The following is a 19,433-nucleotide window of genomic DNA, read 5'->3' as shown; positions in this document are numbered from 1 at the left end:
CTCTTGATGAAATATATTTTAGTTTCCTTTGTGTTTAAGATGTAAATCCTTAGATGCTTAAAGTATCACCTCACTTCAATAATCACATTCAATTATTTTTGTCAAAGAGGTTTGATTTATTACTTGTCTAATTTAATCACTGTGTGCCTATCAAAGAAGGATGGATTTGAGTTCCTGTTGAAACAAAGTCTTTAGAACTGACATGTAGTGATACTACTTTGTGATGACTATATTACTAGATGCCAATAATGTGTGCCTATTGAAGAGTGATAAAGTCCATTCTTAATATTCTAAAGAATCTTTCCAATCTATACACCTTCCCATTGAATAATGAACATAATCAGCATCAACAATTAAAAGATGGCTGCCTGCAGGAATGGATGATTTTAAACTCTGCAAAATTGTCCATGTCACAAACAAAAACACCATTGTTTAAAAGACACTCGCCTGAACAGGGACTTGAACCCTGGACCCTCAGATTAAAAGTCTGATGCTCTACCGACTGAGCTATCCAAGATCTGAGTGCTGAAGTTGCCATATTGGAAACTGCTCGAAATATATAAAACATGACAATTTGCTGTGCAATTGCAAAAAATGTGGAAAAATATATGTGTTACTGCAATCATGATCTGAAAGACTTGGCTTGTAGGGTCTCTTGATGAAATATATTTTAGTTTCCTCTGTGTTTAAGATGTAAATCCTTAGATGCTTTAAGTATCACCTCACTTCAATAATCACATTCAATTATTTTTGTCAAAGAGGTTTGATTTATTACTTGTCTAATTTAATCACTGTGTGCCTATCAAAGAAGGATGGATTTGAGTTCCTGATGAAACAAAGTTTTTAGAACTGACATGTAGTGATACTACTTTGTGATGACTATATTACTAGATGCCAATAATATGTGCCTATTGAAGAGTGATAAAGTCCATTCTTAATATTCTAAAGAATCTCTCCAATCTATACACCTTCCCATTGAATAATGAACATAATCAGCATCAACAATTAAAAGATGGCTGCCTGCAGGAATGGATGATTTTAAACTCTGCAAAATTGTCCATTTCACAAACAAAAACACCATTGTTTAAAAGACACTTGCCTGAACAGGGACTTGAACCCTGGACCCTCTGATTAAAAGTCTGATGCTCTACCAACTGAGCTATCCAGGTTCTGAGTGCTAAAGTTGCCATATTGGAAACTGCTCGAAATATATAAAACATGACAATTTACTGTGCAATTACAAAAAATGTGGAAAAATATATGTGTTACTGCAATCATGAACTGAAAGACTTGGCTTGTAGCGTCTCTTGATGAAATATATTTTAGTTTCCTCTGTGTTTAAGATGTAAATCCTTAGATGCTTTAAGTATCACCTCACTTCAATAATCACATTCAATTATTTTTGTCAAAGAGGTTTGATTTATTACTTGTCTAATTTAATCACTGTGTGCCTATCAAAGAAGGATGGATTTGAGTTCCTGATGAAATAAAGTCTTTAGAACTGACATGTAGTGATACTACTTTGTGATGATTATATTACTAGATGCCAATAATGTGTGCCTATTGAAGAGTGATAAAGTCCATTCTTAATATTCTAAAGAATCTTTCCAATCTGTACACCTTCCCATTGAATAATGAACATAATCAGCATCAACAATTAAAAGATGGCTAGCTGCAGGAATGGATGATTTTAAACTCTGCAAAATTGTCCATTTCACAAACAAAAACACCATTGTTTAAAAGACACTCGCCTGAACAGGGACTTGAACCCTGGACCCTCAGATTAAAAGTCTGATGCTCTACCGACTGAGCTATCCAGGCTCTGAGTGCTGAAGGTGCTATATTGGAAACTGCTCGAAATATATAAAACATGACAATTTGCTGTGTAATTACAAAAAATGTGGAAAAATGTATGTGTTACTGCAATCATGAACTGAAAGACTTGGCGTGTAGGGTCTCTTGATGAAATATATTTTAGTTTCCTTTGTGTTTAAGATGTAAATCCTTAGATGCTTAAAGTATCACCTCACTTCAATAATCACATTCAATTATTTTTGTCAAATAGGTTTGGTTTATTACTTGTCTAATTTAATCACTGTGTGCCTATCAAAGAAGGATGGATTTGAGTTCCTGTTGAAACAAAGTCTTTAGAACTGACATGTAGTGATACTACTTTGTGATGACTATATTACTAGATGCCAATAATGTGTGCCTATTGAAGAGTGATAAAGTCCATTCTTAATATTCTAAAGAATCTTTCCAATCTATACACCTTCCCATTGAATAATGAACATAATCAGCATCAACAATTAAAAGATGGCTGCCTGCAGGAATGGATGATTTTAAACTCTGCAAAATTGTCCATTTCACAAACAAAAACACCATTGTTTAAAAGACACTTGCCTGAACAGGGACTTGAACCCTGGACCCTCTGATTAAAAGTCTGATGCTCTACCGACTGAGCTATCCAGGTTCTGAGTGCTGAAGTTGCCATATTGGAAACTGCTCGAAATATATAAAACATGACAATTTACTGTGCAATTACAAAAAATGTGGAAAAATATATGTGTTACTGCAATCATGAACTGAAAGACTTGGCTTGTAGCGTCTCTTGATGAAATATATTTTAGTTTCCTCTGTGTTTAAGATGTAAATCCTTAGATGCTTAAAGTATCACCTCACTTCAATAATCACATTCAATTATTTTTGTCAAAGAGGTTTGATTTATTACTTGTCTAATTTAATCACTGTGTGCCTATCATAGAAGGATGGATTTGAGTTCCTGATTAAATAAAGTCTTTAGAACTGACATGTAGCGATACTACATTGTGATGATTATATTACTAAATGCCAATAATGTGTGCCTATTGAAGAGTGATAAAGTCCATTCCTAATATTCTAAAGAATCTTTCCAATTTATACCCCTTCCCATTGAATAATGAACATAATCCGCATCAGCAATTAAAAGATGGCTGCCTGCAGGAATGGATGATTTTAAACTCTGCAAAATTGTCCATTTCACAAACAAAAAAACCATTGTTTTAAAGACACTCGCCTGAACAGGGACTTGAACCCTGGACCCTCAGATTAAAAGTCTGATGCTCTACCGACTGAGCTATCCAGGCTCTGAGTGCTAAAGTTGCCGTATTGGAAACTGCTCGAAATATATAAAACATGACAATTTGCTGTGCAATTACAAAAAATGTGAAAAAATATATGTGTTACTGCAATCAGGAACTGAAAGACTTGGCTTGTAGCGTCTCTTGATTAAATATATTTTAGTCTCCTCTGTGTTTAAGATTTAAATCCTTAGATGCTTAAAGTATCACCTCACTTCAATAATCACATTCAATTATTTTTGTCAAAGAGGTTTGATTTATTACTTGTCTAATTTAATCACTGTGTGCCTATCAAAGAAGGATGGATTTGAGTTCCTGATGAAATAAAGTCTTTAGAACTGACATGTAGTGATACTACTTTGTGATGATTATATTACTAGATGCCAATAATGTGTGCCTATTGAAGAGTGATAAAGTCCATTCTTAATATTCTAAAGAATCTATCCAATCTGTACACCTTCCCATTGAATAATGAACATAATCAGCATCAACAATTAAAAGATGGCTGCCTGCAGGAATGGATGATTTTAAACTCTGCAAAATTGTCCATTTCACAAACAAAAACACCATTGTTTAAAAGACACTCACCTGAACAGGGACTTGAACCCTGGACCCTCAGATTAAAAGTCTGATGCTCTACCGACTGCGCTATCCAGGCTCTGAGTGCTGAAGGTGCCATATTGGAAACTGCTCGAAATATATAAAACATGACAATTTGCTGTGTAATTACAAAAAATGTGGAAAAATGTATGTGTTACTGCAATCATGAACTGAAAGACTTGGCGTGTAGGGTCTCTTGATGAAATATATTTTAGTTTCCTTTGTGTTTAAGATGTAAATCCTTAGATGCTTAAAGTATCACCTCACTTCAATAATCACATTCAATTATTTTTGTCAAAGAGGTTTGATTTATTACTTGTCTAATTTAATCACTGTGTGCCTATCATAGAAGGATGGATTTGAGTTCCTGATTAAATAAAGTCTTTAGAACTGACATGTAGCGATACTACTTTGTGATGATTATATTACTAGATGCCAATAATGTGTGCCTATTGAAGAGTGATAAAGTCCATTCTTAATATTCTAAAGAATCTTTCCAATTTATACCCCTTCCCATTGAATAATGAACATAATCCGCATCAACAATTAAAAGATGGCTGCCTGCAGGAATGGATGATTTTAAACTCTGCAAAATTGTCCATTTCACAAACAAAAAAACCATTGTTTAAAAGACACTCGCCTGAGCAGGGACTTGAACCCTGGACCCTCAGATTAAAAGTCTGATGCTCTACCGACTGAGCTATCCAGGCTCTGAGAGCTGAAGGTGCCATATTGGAAACTGCTCGAAATATATAAAACATGACAATTTGCTGTGTAATTACAAAAAATGTGGAAAAATTTATGTGTTACTGCAATCATGAACTGAAAGACTTGGCATGTAGGGTCTCTTGATGAAATATATTTTAGTTTCCTTTGTGTTTAAGATGTAAATCCTTAGATGCTTAAAGTATCACCTCACTTCAATAATCACATTCAATTATTTTTGTCAAAGAGGTTTGATTTATTACTTGTCTAATTTAATCACTGTGTGCCTATCAAAGAAGGATGGATTTGAGTTCCTGTTGAAACAAAGTCTTTAGAACTGACATGTAGTGATACTACTTTGTGATGACTATATTACTAGATGCCAATAATGTGTGCCTATTGAAGAGTGATAAAGTCCATTCTTAATATTCTAAAGAATCTTTCCAATCTATACACCTTCCCATTGAATAATGAACATAATCAGCATCAACAATTAAAAGATGGCTGCCTGCAGGAATGGATGATTTTAAACTCTGCAAAATTGTCCATGTCACAAACAAAAACACCATTGTTTAAAAGACACTCGCCTGAACAGGGACTTGAACCCTGGACCCTCAGATTAAAAGTCTGATGCTCTACCGACTGAGCTATCCAGGATCTGAGTGCTGAAGTTGCCATATTGGAAACTGCTCGAAATATATAAAACATGACAATTTGCTGTGCAATTGCAAAAAATGTGGAAAAATATATGTGTTACTGCAATCATGAACTGAAAGACTTGGCTTGTAGGGTCTCTTGATGAAATATATTTTAGTTTCCTCTGTGTTTAAGATGTAAATCCTTAGATGCTTTAAGTATCACCTCACTTCAATAATCACATTCAATTATTTTTGTCAAAGAGGTTTGATTTATTACTTGTCTAATTTAATCACTGTGTGCCTATCAAAGAAGGATGGATTTGAGTTCCTGATGAAACAAAGTTTTTAGAACTGACATGTAGTGATACTACTTTGTGATGACTATATTACTAGATGCCAATAATATGTGCCTATTGAAGAGTGATAAAGTCCATTCTTAATATTCTAAAGAATCTCTCCAATCTATACACCTTCCCATTGAATAATGAACATAATCAGCATCAACAATTAAAAGATGGCTGCCTGCAGGAATGGATGATTTTAAACTCTGCAAAATTGTCCATTTCACAAACAAAAACACCATTGTTTAAAAGACACTTGCCTGAACAGGGACTTGAACCCTGGACCCTCTGATTAAAAGTCTGATGCTCTACCAACTGAGCTATCCAGGTTCTGAGTGCTGAAGTTGCCATATTGGAAACTGCTCGAAATATATAAAACATGACAATTTACTGTGCAATTACAAAAAATGTGGAAAAATATATGTGTTACTGCAATCATGAACTGAAAGACTTGGCTTGTAGCGTCTCTTGATGAAATATATTTTAGTTTCCTCTGTGTTTAAGATGTAAATCCTTAGATGCTTTAAGTATCACCTCACTTCAATAATCACATTCAATTATTTTTGTCAAAGAGGTTTGATTTATTACTTGTCTAATTTAATCACTGTGTGCCTATCAAAGAAGGATGGATTTGAGTTCCTGATGAAATAAAGTCTTTAGAACTGACATGTAGTGATACTACTTTGTGATGATTATATTACTAGATGCCAATAATGTGTGCCTATTGAAGAGTGATAAAGTCCATTCTTAATATTCTAAAGAATCTTTCCAATCTGTACACCTTCCCATTGAATAATGAACATAATCAGCATCAACAATTAAAAGATGGCTAGCTGCAGGAATGGATGATTTTAAACTCTGCAAAATTGTCCATTTCACAAACAAAAACACCATTGTTTAAAAGACACTCGCCTGAACAGGGACTTGAACCCTGGACCCTCAGATTAAAAGTCTGATGCTCTACCGACTGAGCTATCCAGGCTCTGAGTGCTGAAGGTGCTATATTGGAAACTGCTCGAAATATATAAAACATGACAATTTGCTGTGTAATTACAAAAAATGTGGAAAAATGTATGTGTTACTGCAATCATGAACTGAAAGACTTGGCGTGTAGGGTCTCTTGATGAAATATATTTTAGTTTCCTGTGTTTAAGATGTAAATCCTTAGATGCTTAAAGTATCACCTCACTTCAATAATCACATTCAATTATTTTTGTCAAAGAGGTTTGATTTATTACTTGTCTAATTTAATCACTGTGTGCCTATCAAAGAAGGATGGATTTGAGTTCCTGTTGAAACAAAGTCTTTAGAACTGACATGTAGTGATACTACTTTGTGATGACTATATTACTAGATGCCAATAATGTGTGCCTATTGAAGAGTGATAAAGTCCATTCTTAATATTCTAAAGAATCTTTCCAATCTATACACCTTCCCATTGAATAATGAACATAATCAGCATCAACAATTAAAAGATGGCTGCCTGCAGGAATGGATGATTTTAAACTCTGCAAAATTGTCCATTTCACAAACAAAAACACCATTGTTTAAAAGACACTTGCCTGAACAGGGACTTGAACCCTGGACCCTCTGATTAAAAGTCTGATGCTCTACCGACTGAGCTATCCAGGTTCTGAGTGCTGAAGTTGCCATATTGGAAACTGCTCGAAATATATAAAACATGACAATTTACTGTGCAATTACAAAAAATGTGGAAAAATATATGTGTTACTGCAATCATGAACTGAAAGACTTGGCTTGTAGCGTCTCTTGATGAAATATATTTTAGTTTCCTCTGTGTTTAAGATGTAAATCCTTAGATGCTTTAAGTATCACCTCACTTCAATAATCACATTCAATTATTTTTGTCAAAGAGGTTTAATTTATTACTTGTCTAATTTAATCACTGTGTGCCTATCATAGAAGGATGGATTTGAGTTCCTGATTAAATAAAGTCTTTAGAACTGACATGTAGCGATACTACTTTGTGATGATTATATTACTAGATGCCAATAATGTGTGCCTATTGAAGAGTGATAAAGTCCATTCTTAATATTCTAAAGAATCTTTCCAATTTATACCCCTTCCCATTGAATAATGAACATAATCCGCATCAACAATTAAAAGATGGCTGCCTGCAGGAATGGATACTTTTAAACTCTGCAAAATTGTCCATTTCACAAACAAAAAAACCATTGTTTAAAAGACACTTGCCTGAACAGGGACTTGAACCCTGGACCCTCAGATTAAAAGTCTGATGCTCTACCGACTGAGCTATCCAGGCTCTGAGTGCTAAAGTTGCCGTATTGGAAACTGCTCGAAATATATAAAACATGACAATTTGCTGTGCAATTACAAAAAATGTGAAAAAACATATGTGTTACTGCAATCATGAACTGAAAGACTTGGCGTGTAGGGTCTCTTGATGAAATATATTTTAGTTTCCTTTGTGTTTAAGATGTAAATCCTTAGATGCTTAAAGTATCACCTCACTTCAATAATCACATTCAATTATTTTTGTCAAAGAGGTTTGATTTATTACTTGTCTAATTTAATCACTGTGTGCCTATCAAAGAAGGATGGATTTGAGTTCCTGTTGAAACAAAGTCTTTAGAACTGACATGTAGTGATACTACTTTGTGATGACTATATTACTAGATGCCAATAATGTGTGCCTATTGAAGAGTGATAAAGTCCATTCTTAATATTCTAAAGAATCTTTCCAATCTATACACCTTCCCATTGAATAATGAACATAATCAGCATCAACAATTAAAAGATGGCTGCCTGCAGGAATGGATGATTTTAAACTCTGCAAAATTGTCCATTTCACAAACAAAAACACCATTGTATAAAAGACACTTGCATGAACAGGGACTTGAACCCTGGACCCTCTGATTAAAAGTCTGATGCTCTACCGACTGAGCTATCAAGGTTCTGAGTGCTGAAGTTGCCATATTGGAAACTGCTCGAAATATATAAAACATGACAATTTACTGTGCAATTACAAAAAATGTGGAAAAATATATGTGTTACTGCAATCATGAACTGAAAGACTTGGCTTGTAGCGTCTCTTGATGAAATATATTTTAGTTTCCTCTGTGTTTAAGATGTAAATCCTTAGATGCTTTAAGTATCACCTCACTTCAATAATCACATTCAATTATTTTTGTCAAAGAGGTTTGATTTATTACTTGTCTAATTTAATCACTGTGTGCCTATCATAGAAGGATGGATTTGAGTTCCTGATTAAATAAAGTCTTTAGAACTGACATGTAGCGATACTACTTTGTGATGATTATATTACTAGATGCCAATAATGTGTGCCTATTGAAGAGTGATAAAGTCCATTCTTAATATTCTAAAGAATCTTTCCAATTTATACCCCTTCCCATTGAATAATGAACATAATCCGCATCAACAATTAAAAGATGGCTGTCTGCAGGAATGGATGATTTTAAACTCTGCAAAATTGTCCATTTCACAAACAAAAAAAAACATTGTTTAAAAGACACTCGCCTGAACAGGGACTTGAACCCTGGACCCTCAGATTAAAAGTCTGATGCTCTACTGACTGAGCTATCCAGGCTCTGAGTGCTGAAGTTGCCATATTGGAAACTGCTCGAAATATATAAAACATGACAATTTGCTGTGCAATTACAAAAAATGTGGAAAAATATATGTGTTACTGCAATCATGAACTGAAAGACTTGGCTTGTAGGGTCTCTTGATGAAATATATTTTAGTTTACTCTGTGTTTAAGATGTAAATCCTTAGATGCTTAAAGTATCACCTCACTTCAATAATCACATTCAATTATTTTTGTCAAAGAGGTTTGATTTATTACTTGTCTAATTTAATCACTGTGTGCCTATCAAAGAAGGATGGATTTGAGTTCCTGTTGAAACAAAGTCTTTAGAACTGACACGTAGTGATACTACTTTGTGATGACTATATTACTAGATGCCAATAATGTGTGCCTATTGAAGAGTGATAAAGTCCATTCTTAATATTCTAAAGAATCTTTCCAATCTATACACCTTCCCATTGAATAATGAACATAATCAGCATCAACAATTAAAAGATGGCTGCCTGCAGGAATGGATGATTTTAAACTCTGCAAAATTGTCCATTTCACAAACAAAAACACCATTGTTTAAAAGACACTCGCCTGAACAGGGACTTGAACCCTGGACCCTCAGATTAAAAGTCTGATGCTCTACCGACTGAGCTATCCAGGATCTGAGCACTGAAGTTGCCATATTGGAAACTGCTCGAAATATATAAAACATGACAATTTGCTGTGCAATTGCAAAAAATGTGGAAAAATATATGTGTTACTGCAATCATGAACTGAAAGACTTGGCTTGTAGGGTCTCTTGATGAAATATATTTTAGTTTCCTCTGTGTTTAAGATGTAAATCCTTAGATGCTTTAAGTATCACCTCACTTCAATAATCACATTCAATTATTTTTGTCAAAGAGGTTTGATTTATTACTTGTGTAATTTAATCACTGTGTGCCTATCAAAGAAGGATGGATTTGAGTTCCTGATGAAACAAAGTTTTTAGAACTGACATGTAGTGATACTACTTTGTGATGACTATATTACTAGATGCCAATAATATGTGCCTATTGAAGAGTGATAAAGTCCATTCTTAATATTCTAAAGAATCTCTCCAATCTATACACCTTCCCATTGAATAATGAACATAATCAGCATCAACAATTAAAAGATGGCTGCCTGCAGGAATGGATGATTTTAAACTCTGCAAAATTGTCCATTTCACAAACAAAAACACCATTGTTTAAAAGACACTTGCCTGAACAGGGACTTGAACCCTGGACCCTCTGATTAAAAGTCTGATGCTCTACCAACTGAGCTATCCAGGTTCTGAGTGCTGAAGTTGCCATATTGGAAACTGCTCGAAATATATAAAACATGACAATTTACTGTGCAATTACAAAAAATGTGGAAAAATATATGTGTTACTGCAATCATGAACTGAAAGACTTGGCTTGTAGCGTCTCTTGATGAAATATATTTTAGTTTCCTCTGTGTTTAAGATGTAAATCCTTAGATGCTTTAAGTATCACCTCACTTCAATAATCACATTCAATTATTTTTGTCAAAGAGGTTTGATTTATTACTTGTCTAATTTAATCACTGTGTGCCTATCATAGAAGGATGGATTTGAGTTCCTGATGAAATAAAGTCTTTAGAACTGACATGTAGCGATACTACTTTGTGATGATTATATTACTAGATGCCAATAATGTGTGCCTATTGAAGAGTGATAAAGTCCAGTCTTAATATTCTAAAGAATCTTTCCAATCTATACCCCTTCCCATTGAATAATGAAAATAATCCGCATCAACAATTAAAAGATGGCTGCCTGCAGGAATGGATGATTTTAAACTCTGCAAAATTTTCCATTTCACAAACAAAAAAACCATTGTTTAAAAGACACTCGCCTGAACAGGGACTTGAACCCTGGACCCTCAGATTAAAAGTCTGATGCTCTACCGACTAAGCTATCCAGGCTCTGAGTGCTGAAGTTGCCGTATTGGAAACTGCTCGAAATATATAAAACATGACAATTTGCTGTGCAATTACAAAAAATGTGAAAAAATATATGTGTTACTGCAATCAGGAACTGAAAGACTTGGCTTGTAGCGTCTCTTGATTAAATATATTTTAGTCTCCTCTGTGTTTAAGATTTAAATCCTTAGATGCTTAAAGTATCACCTCACTTCAATAATCACATTCAATTATTTTTGTCAAAGAGGTTTGATTTATTACTTGTCTAATTTAATCACTGTGTGCCTATCAAAGAAGGATGGATTTGAGTTCCTGATGAAATAAAGTCTTTAGAACTGACATGTAGTGATACTACTTTGTGATGATTATATTACTAGATGCCAATAATGTGTGCCTATTGAAGAGTGATAAAGTCCATTCTTAATATTCTAAAGAATCTTTCCAATCTGTACACCTTCCCATTGAATAATGAACATAATCAGCATCAATAATTAAAAGATGGCTAGCTGCAGGAATGGATGATTTTAAACTCTGCAAAATTGTCCATTTCACAAACAAAAACACCATTGTTTAAAAGACACTCGCCTGAACAGGGACTTGAACCCTGGACCCTCAGATTAAAAGTCTGATGCTCTACCGACTGAGCTATCCAGGCTCTGAGTGCTGAAGGTGCTATATTGGAAACTGCTCGAAATATATAAAACATGACAATTTGCTGTGTAATTACAAAAAATGTGGAAAAATTTATGTGTTACTGCAATCATGAACTGAAAGACTTGGCGTGTAGGGTCTCTTGATGAAATATATTTTAGTTTCCTTTGTGTTTAAGATGTAAATCCTTAGATGCTTAAAGTATCACCTCACTTCAATAATCACATTCAATTATTTTTGTCAAAGAGGTTTGATTTATTACTTGTCTAATTTAATCACTGTGTGCCTATCAAAGAAGGATGGATTTGAGTTCCTGTTGAAACAAAGTCTTTAGAACTGACATGTAGTGATACTACTTTGTGATGACTATATTACTAGATGCCAATAATGTGTGCCTATTGAAGAGTGATAAAGTCCATTCTTAATATTCTAAAGAATCTTTCCAATCTATACACCTTCCCATTGAATAATGAACATAATCAGCATCAACAATTAAAAGATGGCTGCCTGCAGGAATGGATGATTTTAAACTCTGCAAAATTGTCCATTTCACAAACAAAAACACCATTGTTTAAAAGACACTTGCCTGAACAGGGACTTGAACCCTGGACCCTCTGATTAAAAGTCTGATGCTCTACCGACTGAGCTATCCAGGTTCTGAGTGCTGAAGTTGCCATATTGGAAACTGCTCGAAATATATAAAACATGACAATTTACTGTGCAATTACAAAAAATGTGGAAAAATATATGTGTTACTGCAATCATGAACTGAAAGACTTGGCTTGTAGCGTCTCTTGATGAAATATATTTTAGTTTCCTCTGTGTTTAAGATGTAAATCCTTAGATGCTTTAAGTATCACCTCACTTCAATAATCACATTCAATTATTTTTGTCAAAGAGGTTTAATTTATTACTTGTCTAATTTAATCACTGTGTGCCTATCATAGAAGGATGGATTTGAGTTCCTGATTAAATAAAGTCTTTAGAACTGACATGTAGCGATACTACTTTGTGATGATTATATTACTAGATGCCAATAATGTGTGCCTATTGAAGAGTGATAAAGTCCATTCTTAATATTCTAAAGAATCTTTCCAATTTATACCCCTTCCCATTGAATAATGAACATAATCCGCATCAACAATTAAAAGATGGCTGCCTGCAGGAATGGATGATTTTAAACTCTGCAAAATTGTCCATTTCACAAACAAAAAAAACATTGTTTAAAAGACACTTGCCTGAACAGGGACTTGAACCCTGGACCCTCAGATTAAAAGTCTGATGCTCTACCGACTGAGCTATCCAGGCTCTGAGTGCTAAAGTTGCCGTATTGGAAACTGCTCGAAATATATAAAACATGACAATTTGCTGTGCAATTACAAAAAATGTGAAAAAATATATGTGTTACTGCAATCAGGAACTGAAAGACTTGGCTTGTAGCGTCTCTTGATTAAATATATTTTAGTCTCCTCTGTGTTTAAGATTTAAATCCTTAGATGCTTAAAGTATCACCTCACTTCAATAATCACATTCAATTATTTTTGTCAAAGAGGTTTGATTTATTACTTGTCTAATTTAATCACTGTGTGCCTATCAAAGAAGGATGGATTTGAGTTCCTGATGAAATAAAGTCTTTAGAACTGACATGTAGTGATACTACTTTGTGATGATTATATTACTAGATGCCAATAATGTGTGCCTATTGAAGAGTGATAAAGTCCATTCTTAATATTCTAAAGAATCTTTCCAATCTGTACACCTTCCCATTGAATAATGAACATAATCAGCATCAACAATTAAAAGATGGCTAGCTGCAGGAATGGATGATTTTAAACTCTGCAAAATTGTCCATTTCACAAACAAAAACACCATTGTTTAAAAGACACTCACCTGAACAGGGACTTGAACCCTGGACCCTCAGATTAAAAGTCTGATGCTCTACCGACTGAGCTATCCAGGCTCTGAGTGCTGAAGGTGCCATATTGGAAACTGCTCGAAATATATAAAACATGACAATTTGCTGTGTAATTACAAAAAATGTGGAAAAATTTATGTGTTACTGCAATCATGAACTGAAAGACTTGGCGTGTAGGGTCTCTTGATGAAATATATTTTAGTTTCCTTTGTGTTTAAGATGTAAATCCTTAGATGCTTAAAGTATCACCTCACTTCAATAATCACATTCAATTATTTTTGTCAAAGAGGTTTGATTTATTACTTGTCTAATTTAATCACTGTGTGCCTATCAAAGAAGGATGGATTTGTGTTCCTGTTGAAACAAAGTCTTTAGAACTGACATGTAGTGATACTACTTTGTGATGACTATATTACTAGATGCCAATAATGTGTGCCTATTGAAGAGTGATAAAGTCCATTCTTAATATTCTAAAGAATCTTTCCAATCTATACACCTTCCCATTGAATAATGAACATAATCAGCATCAACAATTAAAAGATGGCTGCCTGCAGGAATGGATGATTTTAAACTCTGCAAAATTGTCCATTTCACAAACAAAAACACCATTGTTTAAAAGACACTCGCCTGAACAGGGACTTGAACCCTGGACCCTCAGATTAAAAGTCTGATGCTCTACCGACTGAGCTATCCAGGATCTGAGTGCTGAAGTTGCCGTATTGGAAACTGCGCGAAATATATAAAACATGACAATTTGCTGTGCAATTGCAAAAAATGTGGAAAAATATATGTGTTACTGCAATCATGAACTGAAAGACTTGGCTTGTAGGGTCTCTTGATGAAATATATTTTAGTTTCCTCTGTGTTTAAGATGTAAATCCTTAGATGCTTTAAGTATCACCTCACTTCAATAATCACATTCAATTATTTTTGTCAAAGAGGTTTGATTTATTACTTGTCTAATTTAATTACTGTGTGCCTATCAAAGAAGGATGGATTCGAGTCCTGATGAAACAAAGTTTTTAGAACTGACATGTAGTGATACTACTTTGTGATGACTATATTACTAGATGCCAATAATGTGTGCCTATTTAAGAGTGATAAAGTCCATTCTTAATATTCTAAAGAATCTTTCCAACCTATACCCCTTCCCATTGAATAATGAACATAATCAGCATCAACAATTAAAAGATGGCTGCCTGCAGGAATGGATGATTTTAAACTCTGCAAAATTGTCCATTTCACAAACAAAAACACCATTGTATAAAAGACACTTGCATGAACAGGGACTTGAACCCTGGACCCTCTGATTAAAAGTCTGATGCTCTACCGACTGAGCTATCAAGGTTCTGAGCGCTGAAGTTGCCATATTGGAAACTGCTCGAAATATATAAAACATGACAATTTACTGTGCAATTACAAAAAATGTGGAAAAATATATGTGTTACTGCAATCATGAACTGAAAGACTTGGCTTGTACGGTCTCTTGATGAAATATATTTTAGTTTCCTCTGTGTTTAAGATGTAAATCCTTAGATGTTTTAAGTATCATCTCACTTCAATAATCACATTCAATTATTTTTGTCAAAGAGGTTTGATTTATTACTTGTCTAATTTAATCACTGTGTGCCTATCAAAGAAGGATGGATTTGAGTTCCTGATGAAATAAAGTCTTTAGAACTGACATGTAGTGATACTACTTTGTGATGATTATATTACTAGATGCCAATAATGTGTGTCTATTGAAGAGAGATCAAGTCCATTCTTAATATTCTAAAGAATCTTTCCAATCTGTACACCTTCCCATTGAATAATGAACATAATCAGCATCAACAATTAAAAGATGGCTGCCTGCAGGAATGGATGATTTTAAACTCTGCAAAATTGTCCATTTCACAAACAAAAACACCATTGTTTAAAAGACACTCGCCTGAACAGGGACTTGAACCCTGGACCCTCAGATTAAAAGTCTGATGCTCTACCGACTGAGCTATCCAGGCTCTGAGCACTGAAGTTGCCATATTGGAAACTGCTCGAAATATATAAAACATGACAATTTGCTGTGTAATTACAAAAAATGTGGAAAATATATGTGTTACTGCAATCATGAACTGGAAGACTTGGCTTGTAGCGTCTCTTGATGAAATATATTTTAGTTTCCTCTGTGTTTAAGATGTAAATCCTTAGATGCTTTAAGTATCACCTCACTTCAATAATCACATTCAATTATTTTTGTCAAAGAGGTTTGATTTATTACTTGTCTAATTTAATCACTGTGTGCCTATCAAAGAAGGATGGATTTGAGTTCCTGATGAAATAAAGTCTTTAGAACTGACATGTAGCGATACTACTTTGTGATGATTATATTACTAGATGCCAATAATGTGTGCCTATTGAAGAGTGATAAAGTCCATTCTTAATATTCTAAAGAATCTTTCCAATCTATACCCCTTCCCATTGAATAAAGAACATAATCAGCATCAACAATTAAAAGATGGCTGCCTGCAGGAATGGATGATTTTAAACTCTGCAAAATTGTCCATTTCACAAACAAAAAAAAAACATAATTTAAAAGACACTTGCCTGAACAGGGACTTGAACCCTGGACCCTCAGATTAAAAGTCTGATGCTCTTCCGACTGAGCTATCCTGGCTCTGAGCACTGAAGTTGCCATATTGGAAACTGCTCGAAATATATAAAACATGACAATTTGCTGTGCAATTACAAAAAATGTGGAAAAATATATGTGTTACTGCAATCATGAACTGAAAGACTTGGCTTGTAGGGTCTCTTGATGAAATATATTTTAGTTTCCTCTGTGTTTAAGATGTAAATCCTTAGATGCTTAAAGTATCACCTCACTTCAATAATCACATTCAATTATTTTTGTCAAAGAGGTTTGATTTATTACTTGTCTAATTTAATCACTGTGTGCCTATCAAAGAAGTATGGATTTGAGTTCCTGATGAAATAAAGTCTTTAGAACTGACATGTAGCGATACTACTTTGTGATAATTATATTACTAGATGCCAATAATGTGTGCCTATTGAAGAGTGATAAAGTCCATTCTTAATATTCTAAAGAATCTTTCCAATCTATACCCCTTCCCATTGAATAATGAAAATAATCCGCATCAACAATTAAAAGATGGCTGCCTGCAGGAATGGATGATTTTAAACTCTGCAAAATTGTCCATTTCACAAACAAAAAAAATATTATTTAAAAGACACTCGCCTGAACAGGGACTTGAACCGTGGACCCTCAGATTAAAAATCTGATGCTCTAATGACTGAGCTATCCAGGCTCTGAGAGCTGAAGTTGCCATATTGGAAACTGCTCAAAATATATAAAACATGACAATTTGCTGTGCAATTACAAAAAATGTGGAAAAATATATGTGTTACCGCAATCATAAACTAAAAGACTTGGCTTGTAGCGTCTCTTGATGAAATATATTTTAGTTTACTCTGTGTTTAAGATGTAAATCCTTAGATGCTTAAAGTATCACCCCACTTCAATAATCACATTCAATTATTTTTGTCAAAGAGGTTTGATTTATTACTTGTCTAATTTAATCACTGTGTGCCTATCAAAGAAGGATGGATTTGAGTTCCTGATGAAACAAAGTCTTTAGAACTGACAAGTAGTGATACTACTTTGTGATGACTATATTACTAGATGCCAATAATGTGTGCCTATTGAAGAGTGATAAAGTCCATTCTTAATATTCTAAAGAATCTTTCCAATCTATACACCTTCCCATTGAATAATGAACATAATCAGCATCAACAATTAAAAGATGGCTGCCTGCAGGAATAGATGATTTAAACTCTGCAAAATTGTCCATTTCACAAACAAAAACACCATTGTTTAAAAGACACTCGCCTGAACAGGGACTTGAACCCTGGACCCTCAGATTAAAAGTCTGATGGTCTACCGACTGAGCTATCCAGGCTCTGAGTGCTGAAGTTGCCATATTGGAAACTGCTCGAAATATTTAAAACATGACAATTTACTGTGCAATTACAAAAAATGTGGAAAAATATATGTGTTACTGCAATCATGAACTGAAAGACTTGGTTTGTAGGGTCTCTTAATGAAATATATTTTAGTTTCCTCTGTGTTTAAGATGTAAATCCTTAGATGCTTAAAGTATCACCTCACTTCAATAATCACATTCAGTTATTTTTGTCAAAGAGGTTTGATTTATTACTTGTCTAATTTAATCACTGTGTGCCTATCAAAGAAGGATGGATTTAAGTTCCTGATGAAATAAAGTCTTTTGAACTGACATGTAGCGATACTACTTTGTGATGATTATATTACTAGATGCCAATAATGTGTGCCTATTGAAGAGTGATAAAGTCCATTCTTAATATTCTAAAGAATCTTTCCAATCTATACCCCTTCCCATTGAATAAAGAACATAATCAGCATCAACAATTAAAAGATGGCTGCCTGCAGGAATGGATGATTTTAAACTCTGCAAAATTGTCCATTTCACAAACAAAAAAAAAAACATTATTTAAAAGACACTCACCTGAACAGGGACTTGAACCCTGGACCCTCAGATTAAAAGTCTGATGCTCTACCGACTGAGCTACCCAGGCTCTGAGTGCTGAAGTTGCCATATTGGAAACTGCTCGAAATATATAAAACATGACAATTTGCTGTGCAATTACAAAAAATTTGGAAAAATATATGTGTTACTGCAATCATGAACTGAAAGACTTGGCTTGTAGGGTCTCTTGATGAAATATATTTTAGTTTACTCTGTGTTTAAGATGTAAATCCTTAGATGTTTTAAGTATCATCTCACTTCAATAATCACATTCAATTATTTTTGTCAAAGAGGTTTGATTTATTACTTGTCTAATTTAATCAATGTGTGCCTATCAAAGAAGGATGGATTTGAGTTCCTGATAAAATAAAGTCTTTTGAACTGACATGTAGCGATACTACTTTGTGATGATTATATTACTAGATGCCAATAATGTGTGCCTATTGAAGAGTGATAAAGTCCATTCTTAATATTCTAAAGAATCTTTCCAATCTATACCCATTCCCATTGAATAAAGAACATAATCAGCATCAACAATTAAAAGATGGCTGCCTGCAGGAATGGATGATTTTAAACTCTGCAAAATTGTCCATTTCACAAACAAAAACACCATTGTTTAAAAGACACTCGCGTGGACAGGGACTTGAACCCTGGACCCTCAGATTAAAAGTCTGATACTCTACAGACTGAGCTATCCAGGCTCTGAGTGCTGTAGTTGCCATATTGGAAACTGCTTGAAATATATAAAACATGACAATTTGCTGTGCAATTGCAGAAAATGTGGAAAAATATATGTGTTACTTCAATCATGAACTGAAAGACTTGGCTTGTAGGGTCTCTTGATGAAATATATTTTAGTTTCCTCTGTGTTTAAGATGTAAATCCTTAGATGCTTTAAGTATCACCTCACTTCAATAATCACATTCAATTATTTTTGTCAAAGAGGTTTGATTTATTACTTGTCTAATTTAATCAATGTGTGCCTATCAAAGAAGGATGGAATTGAGTTCCTGATGAAATAAAGTCTTTAGAACTGACATGTAGCGATACTACTTTGTGATGATTATATTACTAGATGCCAATAATGTGTGCCTATTGAAAAGTGATAAAGTCCATTCTTAATATTCTACAGAATCTTTCCAATCTATACACCTTCCCATTGAATAATGAACATAATCAGCATCAACAATTAAAAGATGGCTGCCTGCAGGAATGGATGATTTTAAACTCTGCAAAATTGTCCATTTCACAAACAAAAACACCATTGTTTAAAAGACACTCACCTGAACAGGGACTTGAACCCTGGACCCTCAGATTAAAAGTCTGATGCTCTACCGACTGAGCTATCCAGGCTCTGAGT

General features: G+C 34.1%; 26 non-coding genes across 26 annotated transcripts; all 26 read right to left on the bottom strand.

Annotated features, from left to right (window-relative positions):
- Positions 1-444: 444 nt before the first annotated feature.
- Positions 445-517, bottom strand: TRNAK-UUU (transfer RNA lysine (anticodon UUU)). The gene has a single exon. It is a non-coding gene; the product is annotated as a tRNA-Lys (tRNA).
- Positions 518-1,096: 579 nt separating this feature from the next.
- On the bottom strand, positions 1,097-1,169 carry TRNAK-UUU (transfer RNA lysine (anticodon UUU)). The gene has a single exon. It is a non-coding gene; the product is annotated as a tRNA-Lys (tRNA).
- Positions 1,170-1,748: 579 nt separating this feature from the next.
- Positions 1,749-1,821, bottom strand: TRNAK-UUU (transfer RNA lysine (anticodon UUU)). The gene has a single exon. It is a non-coding gene; the product is annotated as a tRNA-Lys (tRNA).
- A 579-nt stretch (positions 1,822-2,400) lies between these two features.
- TRNAK-UUU (transfer RNA lysine (anticodon UUU)) lies at positions 2,401-2,473 on the bottom strand. Its single transcript has one exon. It is a non-coding gene; the product is annotated as a tRNA-Lys (tRNA).
- A 579-nt stretch (positions 2,474-3,052) lies between these two features.
- On the bottom strand, positions 3,053-3,125 carry TRNAK-UUU (transfer RNA lysine (anticodon UUU)). Its single transcript has one exon. It is a non-coding gene; the product is annotated as a tRNA-Lys (tRNA).
- A 579-nt stretch (positions 3,126-3,704) lies between these two features.
- TRNAK-UUU (transfer RNA lysine (anticodon UUU)) lies at positions 3,705-3,777 on the bottom strand. Its single transcript has one exon. It is a non-coding gene; the product is annotated as a tRNA-Lys (tRNA).
- Positions 3,778-4,356: 579 nt separating this feature from the next.
- On the bottom strand, positions 4,357-4,429 carry TRNAK-UUU (transfer RNA lysine (anticodon UUU)). Its single transcript has one exon. It is a non-coding gene; the product is annotated as a tRNA-Lys (tRNA).
- A 579-nt stretch (positions 4,430-5,008) lies between these two features.
- Positions 5,009-5,081, bottom strand: TRNAK-UUU (transfer RNA lysine (anticodon UUU)). Its single transcript has one exon. It is a non-coding gene; the product is annotated as a tRNA-Lys (tRNA).
- Positions 5,082-5,660: 579 nt separating this feature from the next.
- Positions 5,661-5,733, bottom strand: TRNAK-UUU (transfer RNA lysine (anticodon UUU)). Its single transcript has one exon. It is a non-coding gene; the product is annotated as a tRNA-Lys (tRNA).
- Positions 5,734-6,312: 579 nt separating this feature from the next.
- Positions 6,313-6,385, bottom strand: TRNAK-UUU (transfer RNA lysine (anticodon UUU)). Its single transcript has one exon. It is a non-coding gene; the product is annotated as a tRNA-Lys (tRNA).
- Positions 6,386-6,962: 577 nt separating this feature from the next.
- Positions 6,963-7,035, bottom strand: TRNAK-UUU (transfer RNA lysine (anticodon UUU)). Its single transcript has one exon. It is a non-coding gene; the product is annotated as a tRNA-Lys (tRNA).
- Positions 7,036-7,614: 579 nt separating this feature from the next.
- Positions 7,615-7,687, bottom strand: TRNAK-UUU (transfer RNA lysine (anticodon UUU)). Its single transcript has one exon. It is a non-coding gene; the product is annotated as a tRNA-Lys (tRNA).
- A 1,232-nt stretch (positions 7,688-8,919) lies between these two features.
- TRNAK-UUU (transfer RNA lysine (anticodon UUU)) lies at positions 8,920-8,992 on the bottom strand. Its single transcript has one exon. It is a non-coding gene; the product is annotated as a tRNA-Lys (tRNA).
- A 579-nt stretch (positions 8,993-9,571) lies between these two features.
- TRNAK-UUU (transfer RNA lysine (anticodon UUU)) lies at positions 9,572-9,644 on the bottom strand. Its single transcript has one exon. It is a non-coding gene; the product is annotated as a tRNA-Lys (tRNA).
- A 579-nt stretch (positions 9,645-10,223) lies between these two features.
- On the bottom strand, positions 10,224-10,296 carry TRNAK-UUU (transfer RNA lysine (anticodon UUU)). Its single transcript has one exon. It is a non-coding gene; the product is annotated as a tRNA-Lys (tRNA).
- A 579-nt stretch (positions 10,297-10,875) lies between these two features.
- On the bottom strand, positions 10,876-10,948 carry TRNAK-UUU (transfer RNA lysine (anticodon UUU)). Its single transcript has one exon. It is a non-coding gene; the product is annotated as a tRNA-Lys (tRNA).
- A 579-nt stretch (positions 10,949-11,527) lies between these two features.
- On the bottom strand, positions 11,528-11,600 carry TRNAK-UUU (transfer RNA lysine (anticodon UUU)). Its single transcript has one exon. It is a non-coding gene; the product is annotated as a tRNA-Lys (tRNA).
- Positions 11,601-12,179: 579 nt separating this feature from the next.
- On the bottom strand, positions 12,180-12,252 carry TRNAK-UUU (transfer RNA lysine (anticodon UUU)). The gene has a single exon. It is a non-coding gene; the product is annotated as a tRNA-Lys (tRNA).
- A 579-nt stretch (positions 12,253-12,831) lies between these two features.
- Positions 12,832-12,904, bottom strand: TRNAK-UUU (transfer RNA lysine (anticodon UUU)). Its single transcript has one exon. It is a non-coding gene; the product is annotated as a tRNA-Lys (tRNA).
- A 579-nt stretch (positions 12,905-13,483) lies between these two features.
- On the bottom strand, positions 13,484-13,556 carry TRNAK-UUU (transfer RNA lysine (anticodon UUU)). The gene has a single exon. It is a non-coding gene; the product is annotated as a tRNA-Lys (tRNA).
- A 579-nt stretch (positions 13,557-14,135) lies between these two features.
- On the bottom strand, positions 14,136-14,208 carry TRNAK-UUU (transfer RNA lysine (anticodon UUU)). Its single transcript has one exon. It is a non-coding gene; the product is annotated as a tRNA-Lys (tRNA).
- A 1,230-nt stretch (positions 14,209-15,438) lies between these two features.
- On the bottom strand, positions 15,439-15,511 carry TRNAK-UUU (transfer RNA lysine (anticodon UUU)). Its single transcript has one exon. It is a non-coding gene; the product is annotated as a tRNA-Lys (tRNA).
- A 580-nt stretch (positions 15,512-16,091) lies between these two features.
- Positions 16,092-16,164, bottom strand: TRNAK-UUU (transfer RNA lysine (anticodon UUU)). Its single transcript has one exon. It is a non-coding gene; the product is annotated as a tRNA-Lys (tRNA).
- Positions 16,165-17,394: 1,230 nt separating this feature from the next.
- TRNAK-UUU (transfer RNA lysine (anticodon UUU)) lies at positions 17,395-17,467 on the bottom strand. Its single transcript has one exon. It is a non-coding gene; the product is annotated as a tRNA-Lys (tRNA).
- Positions 17,468-18,049: 582 nt separating this feature from the next.
- On the bottom strand, positions 18,050-18,122 carry TRNAK-UUU (transfer RNA lysine (anticodon UUU)). Its single transcript has one exon. It is a non-coding gene; the product is annotated as a tRNA-Lys (tRNA).
- Positions 18,123-19,353: 1,231 nt separating this feature from the next.
- Positions 19,354-19,426, bottom strand: TRNAK-UUU (transfer RNA lysine (anticodon UUU)). The gene has a single exon. It is a non-coding gene; the product is annotated as a tRNA-Lys (tRNA).
- Positions 19,427-19,433: the final 7 nt, after the last annotated feature.

The sequence above is a fragment of the Pseudophryne corroboree genome, chromosome 1 (assembly GCF_028390025.1).
Source record: "Pseudophryne corroboree isolate aPseCor3 chromosome 1, aPseCor3.hap2, whole genome shotgun sequence".
NCBI lineage: Eukaryota > Metazoa > Chordata > Amphibia > Anura > Myobatrachidae > Pseudophryne > Pseudophryne corroboree.
Note: the sequence above shows the minus strand (reverse complement) of the source record. Positions and strands in the feature narration are given on the sequence as shown.